The sequence below is a fragment of the Filicampus tigris genome, chromosome 1 (assembly GCF_054856515.1).
Source record: "Filicampus tigris isolate MCC_2025a chromosome 1, RoL_Ftig_1.0, whole genome shotgun sequence".
In the NCBI taxonomy this organism is placed as follows: domain Eukaryota; kingdom Metazoa; phylum Chordata; class Actinopteri; order Syngnathiformes; family Syngnathidae; genus Filicampus; species Filicampus tigris.
This window is the reverse complement of record NC_141217.1, coordinates 35,739,095-35,745,848: the sequence shown is the minus strand read 5'-3', so window position 1 is coordinate 35,745,848 and position 6,754 is coordinate 35,739,095. Positions and strand designations below refer to the sequence as shown.

General features: G+C 43.9%; 1 protein-coding gene across 2 annotated transcripts in view; it reads left to right on the top strand.

Moving 5' to 3' along the window:
* Positions 1-975: 975 nt before the first annotated feature.
* The window catches only part of nlgn4xa (neuroligin 4 X-linked a), an 83,485-nt gene continuing 77,706 nt past the window's right edge, over positions 976-6,754 (top strand). Inside the window, exon 1 of one of the 2 annotated variants that reach the window (XM_086036853.1) lies at positions 976-1,191. The gene's annotated coding sequence lies outside the window, so the exon portion shown is untranslated. Of the gene's footprint in view, positions 1,192-5,947; positions 6,236-6,754 lie in introns of those variants that run through there. The other variant, XM_086036844.1, reaches the window with a different exon arrangement.

The following is a 6,754-nucleotide window of genomic DNA, read 5'->3' as shown; positions in this document are numbered from 1 at the left end:
CACATGCCACGCCCACATCAGGAATTGTTGCTGCTCTGGTGATCGGCCCGTTATGTCACATGTTGCGATGACATACGGTTTCCTGCGACTTGGCCCGGCAATTTATTTGTTGCCACGGAGGAGGGGATCCACCACACAGCTCGTCGCTGCTGCGAAGCAAACTAGTTTGGCAGCGGCGTGGGTGTTATGGCACGTATGTGTGTGTGTAAAGAAGTCTTCACACGCACGCACCACGGAAGTACGGATCGTTTTTGCAATACAATTAAATGCATCGTCTAGTCATCCAGGTCCCTTTGTTGTAGCAGGCACCAGATCCATTGCTGTCGCTGTCTTTTTGAGCGTTGCTCGCCAATAAAAACGTCGACCGGAATTGGCCATAAAAGGCAGAGGGAATTCCGCCCCCGTCAGTAGCCGCAGCGACGCCCCCCGACTTGGAATGAAACTTTTAACACATTTTCAAAACAACGTGTGTGGATTGTATGAAGTGAAACTGAGCGCATGCAGTACTGCCACAGTGACGTGTTCGCGGATGACGTGAGCACGTCGAGTTCATCAAGGTCGAGCTCATGCACTTCTTCTGGCGTCTTCCCTACTTAAACAACCGACTACACAGCAGGACAGTGTTTCGTGGCATCTTCATTGAAGTTGAACAACCTCGCTCTAATTCACCTCTCTCTCTCTCTCTTTCTTCTTCGCCCCGGAAATGCGCCGTAGCAAACCAACTCCAAAAGGAATAAATATTTAAGCAGGATAAAAATAAATCTATACTCACAACACAATATTGCATCATGCTAGATAAATATTAAATACAAAATACTACACGCAATTCTAAAATGAATATACAAAAATGACAATTTAAACTGGCAACTAAATCATATGTTACACTTGCATTGGGAGCCCCGAGGGGAGAAGAAAAGGAAGGAGAAGAAGAATCAGACGAAGAAGAAGAAGCGTTGGCGTTTGACCGCGGGAAATTTGAAACCTGAACGCCGCAGCCGTTTCATTCGCTCACGTCGGAGAGGGAGAGCTTTGCTTGGTAGAAGACGACAACTGGCAAAACAAAAAACAAACAAACAAACAAAAAAAAAAAAAGAGATTTAGACATCGCAATCAAGTGGCCGACACTCCCCTCCGTGCAGACCGAACGTGTGCAGTGCACAGCGTTCGTTCCCGTCGGTGCTCCCAATGCAAGTAAGTACGCGCCGTTAGGTAACTACTTGTGGCGCGTTTGAAGCGTGTCCACGGCAGGTTTTAATAGTAAATTAGCCAGCTAATGAACTTTAAATAAACCTCTGCCGTTAGCATCCCTCCCGTGCATGGACGCTTTTTAGTTTTAGGCTTTGATCACTTTAACAACATTCTACTGGTGTAACCTGAAAGTATTATCTTCAAGTACTTTTACTTATTAATTAAGGCAAAGCAAACCCATTATTTGTGGTTGTCCTAAGAAAATGAATTCTTTACATTATGAAATGAAACATTTCATTTCATAATATAAAGAATTCATTCAGTTTATACTGAAAGTTTTTCATTCAGTCCATATTTGCACATTGGAAAAACATATATTTTTTATTTTTCTGTCTCAAAGATTTGATGATAGGCAAGGCAACTGTATTTATATCGCACATAATTACAAGTGCAACGTTTAAAAGCATTTGAAAATAAACGGAACAAAGATAACAATAATAAGTACTGAAATCACTGAAGAGAACTTACAGTGCAAGAAAAAATATTTTTAAAATTGCATTTAGGAAAATGCTTTAGAAGCGCTCAATCATAGTCATGGGGAAATAAGCATAATTTTGAATCATTCAATGAACTTTTTTGTCCCAAATGGCTAACATTGGACTTTGAACAAAAAGGGAAACTTGTTTTGGACTCAATTGTTCCATCAATGACTATCTTAATGTCTTTGGGTGGGTGCAAAGAATCCTCTCTCCCAGTGACAACCATCGCCATGGTTACTTGCTCCACTTTGTCAGCCTCATTATCCTGAAAATGCACAAAAAAAGCAACCATGCAATTAGTACTTGGAAATCTAGAAGAAAGCAATATTGAGTACAGACCTTGGGGGGAACTAAGTCTCTCTATACTTCTGGATACATGACAAACACAAGAGTAGGCCTAAAAGCAGTCATACTGCTTCGACTAACGGTGGTGGTTTGAAAATAAAACAAAACTCACATACCACTTTGTTTTCTTTTTTAGGAATATTAAAAGGGATATTACTAGCAAAAATATTACCGGTATGTTTTCTGACAAAACATGTTGATTCATATAATACACATACACGCTTTCTTGAGGAATTTGGTCACTTCTGATATCTTTCTTTATTTAGGAATTATTTTTAATTGCCTAAATGCATTTCAATGTGTTAAGCACTATTCTGAGACATTGTTCAGAGATAAAAAGAGCATTAAATAAAACTTTGATTGTGATTACTGCAGAGTGCAGACCGGTCAAATTAGAGAAGGAGCACGAAGGGAGCAAAGTTAGCTTGCTGACTTGCTGGCAACTCCTCCCATCCAGGTAGCGTAGCTGCCTGCTTTCACCGTGACCGGACGCCCGTCGTCTCCGTGCATTGAATTTGAAGGCTGAAAATGAAGCCTTTCACCGAGTAGGCTGAGATTAAATTTGGCCGCCCCGTGACCACGCCGATTAGCGGGCCGGACTAGAATCCACTTCCGGCCGTGTTTAGTCCGCCCCTTTTTTCAAACGTGTAACCCCCCCCGCCGTCCGCCCCAAAAATGGGCGTCCGGAGGGCCGTACCGTTCCGCCCCCGGGACAGACTGCCCAGCTCTGATTATTACTTTATATACATTTACATTTTATTATCATACACAGATAGTGGAATACCGTTCCTTTTTGTTTTTATATATATATATATATATATATATATATATATATATATATATATATATATATATATATATATATATAATAGTAAATATAGAATTTACTATATTGCTATGGCTTGGCAGCGGAATCTTGCATCGTATCTGGAAACATTTTTGTTGTTGAAAGATCGTGTTATGCAACATGGCATTTTTGATTGGCTGTCTTCTCTGAAGTTACAAAATTTAGCAAAATTAGTTTCCGAGGGTTTTGCTACTCGTCAAAATGAGTAGCGCAAGCCCGCAGATAATTGAGCGACAGTTCAGTGGCGTCCGATTGCGTCGCTGCGTGTGCAGTGAACCTCAAACGACTTATGGTCCCTAATCAACCAGAGGCCTAACTCCCAATGTTCATATTTACTAGTGTTTCCCAGAATCTCAAAAAGTAGAACGGAAGGCAGGCTCCTCTCCTGTGGAACCATATTCCAGATTTGGCCCAGGGGGCAGACACTGCGACTATTTAAGAGCAGACTTAAAACCTTGCTCTTTGATAAAGCTTTTATAGTCAGGGATGACTTAAGCTTGTCCTGAGTCATCCCTTAGTTATGCTGCCACAGGCCAAGTCTGCCGGGGGATCTTCTGCGATGTACCGATCCCTTCTCACTTCCTCTCTATTGCTACCTTTTCACATTCACGTGCTGTCCATGGATGTCACTGAGCTCTTTCTCTGGGATTATACGGTTTAATTAAAGGCACACTATGAATTGATACTGCATCTATTCTCAATTCTCTAATCTCCACACAATATGATGTTGTAAATTCAAAAGCAGCTGCCCTTTTGGCAAGGCGTTTCAGAATTTATTCAATATTGTGCGCTGAATCGTCCGCTAGCTAACAACTCGAGTGCAGTGGTAGTTTGTCCAAGTTAGTCGTCGGAAACGCTAACGGAAGCCCGTTTAAAATGATAGGCAGACCGGCCAATAGGCGATTGAAAGTAGAGCAAGCGCAGTAGCTTGTTGTCAGTGCAAGATGGGACCAAGCTGGGGCACTGCAGGCGGACCGGCCTGTAGGCGATTACTATTTGGTCCGAACGGACAAAATGGCAGATAGACGGAAGACGGAAGGGTACCCCGGCTTATTTTGTGAAATGCCCAGATCTGGTGACAGCAAGAGATTATACTTGTTAACTAATAGTACACGTAGCGCCCAGATGTCAACTAGTTGATAGTTTTGCCTCACGAGTAACATGGTAAGTGGGTTGTGACTTGTATGACACTTATCTACCTTCTGTACTATTTTTTTTTTTTTTAAAGAAGTGGAATCGAGAATCGTTAGGACCTGGAATCGAATGGAACAACCGGAATTGGAACGAATTGTTATACAGTAATGGGAAAAACATGATTAAAAAGACAGAAAAAGATATGATTCTTTCATCCTGAAATTTAACCTTAACCTAAGTGACCCCAAATCCACAATATATTATTTATATTAACCCGTTGTCATCCCTTTGTACAGGTGCTACAAAGTTGGTGTTTAATAAGACAGTGGTAACAGCAATTAAAGGGCTGGTTGGGCCGGGATGGCCATGTTTTCACTAACAAATTCGTTCATTTTATATATTTTTTGATCAGGACAATGAAAAGAGTTGTCATTTTCTATTCTATCCATTTTGGAGAACTTAAGAAATAAGGGACTCCATGAATAATGCCCCTTGTTGATGAGGAGAATGGCCGCGCCCCCTGACGTTCTATCCATGCTCGGTCGGAGTCATTGGAGGAACCGATTCCAAACTCTCCATTGGAAATCATTGTACTTTCACTGCTTATAACGTCCAAAAACGGCGATCAATTGGCACCAAAATGTATGTGGACATCCCCACTAATGACCACTTCAACACGGATTGGAAAAGGATTCACTTCTCTGTGGCCGATTTATATGAGATTGAGGAAATGTGGAAGTGAGCAGAGCTACATGGATTTATGCTGGGACAAGCGCACACCGCTTCTTTGCTATAAAAAAAAAAAAAAACACTGCTTCTTTGCTGATCACAGTTAGAACGAGTGAGGCATTTAACTCCAGTCAGGATATTTACAGAGACTGAAGTGGGAATGAGTGGACGTGCATATTTATTTGGATGAGAAGTGCCCCCAGTTTTTCACACGCCGTCCAATGGAACGTACCAGCCGAAATGGTGCGTTCCAATGCGGCCACACTCGGCTGTAGAGTCGGATGCGCACGTTCAAGGCAGCCCCGGTGCTCGATGACCTCACTCACTGTTAGCCGGGGAGGGAAGTGGGGAAATAAAGATCCATGCTTGCCTGATTGTTTGCCTGCTGCCAGTGGCCGTCTGCCTCCTGAGAGTTGACACGAGTTTAGCGTCGCTAAATGTCCGAAATATAACCAGTCGGGTTTCGTGTGCGCATTCATGCTCGTGTCCGCTTCAGCCTGTGTGAGTGGAGGAGCGCTCGCCACGGTATTTTGGATTTTGTGGAGGTGATCATGATGAGATCACGTTTGATGTCAATAAATCCAAACTATTGTGCAGAACACTTTTATACTTTCACAGCTTGAAGTGGACAAGAGCAGTAATGTGCATTTGCATTTTGGCGGCGATCGGTCGCCGTTTTAGACAACAGACCTGACAAAGCGAGCAATATTACCACGCTCGGCTCCCTCCCGTGACGTAGACCGCCGAGACCGAAAAAAATAACAAGCCGAGCTCCCAAAGGGGGCGGGGCAATTTGTCGTGAATATAATCACCAAAAAAGCCCTTACATCACCACAGGGTCTTTTGGGCGGATCATTTTAGTACTGATGTCATTTTTACATGAAAACCTTTTATTGACGTGCCAATGTTAATCTCATACAAGTGTCCCTTTAACAGGATGCTTGAAGAACTATTTTTTGTTCCCACCATTTTCACAGGTTCTAACAAAAACATGGACATACTACTGGACATACTTTGTCTGCATGGAAAATGAACACTATGACAATATGTAAGGGTTAATAAACTTCACTCTGTGTTGTCCAATTGGGAGAGAGGGAGAGAGGTAAGAGAGAGAGCGAGAGGGGAGAGAGAGAGCGAGAGAGAGAGAGAGAGGAAGAGAGAGAGACTCCTGCGTTCTCTATCGCTAATCTTGTCCCACCGATGCTTGCCTGGCATCACAGCTGGCTTCATCAGTTTCCAGTGCCGCTGCAGTGACCGACCGAAACGAAATATCTGCGATAATAAAAGCGCGTGCATCTTCCATACGCACAAGCAGCACACCGCAGGATTTATAAGAGTTTGTGCTGCGTCGTGCGCGCGCGTTCTCACTTTGGATGCGACAGCACCGATTTAGTGGACCTGGATTTAAATGCACGTCTGTCTGGACCCGCAGAAGGGAGTTAAAAGGGCTGAGGTAAGAATTTTTCTGGATGAGGATGCGGAGCCTCATTTTAACGCGCGGTACGGTCATTTTCTGCGCTCTTCTTCTTCTTTACTCGTGCCAAACTGATCCATTTACAGCACGCATATGCTCGTTTGGTAGCCTTTGGAAGCGGCAAACGGAACAGTTTTCTCGAAGGCTTCAAGCCGCGCGGGTGCACTTTGATCGGAAATGCAGTTGCGGTTGCGCTCCAATTGTCCAAAAAAACGGCGCATCGGCGAATGACAGGGCAGCGGAGGAGACTCATCACGTGGGCGCGTACATTTATTGCTTGCGCGTCTCGCAGGACGTGGCGCGATGTGCGTCATTTTCGGTTTAAACGGGCCAGCGCAACAGCGCCTTCACTTTTTTTTGGTGGTGGTGGGGGGGGGTTGCATTGGAGGCGGGAGACAGAAACACATTTGTGAGACAACCCTCCGTCCCCCCCTTAAGTGTGCGATCAAAATGCAGGCTGACACCCCTCTGCACGCACGCTTTTTGCCAAGCAACCAC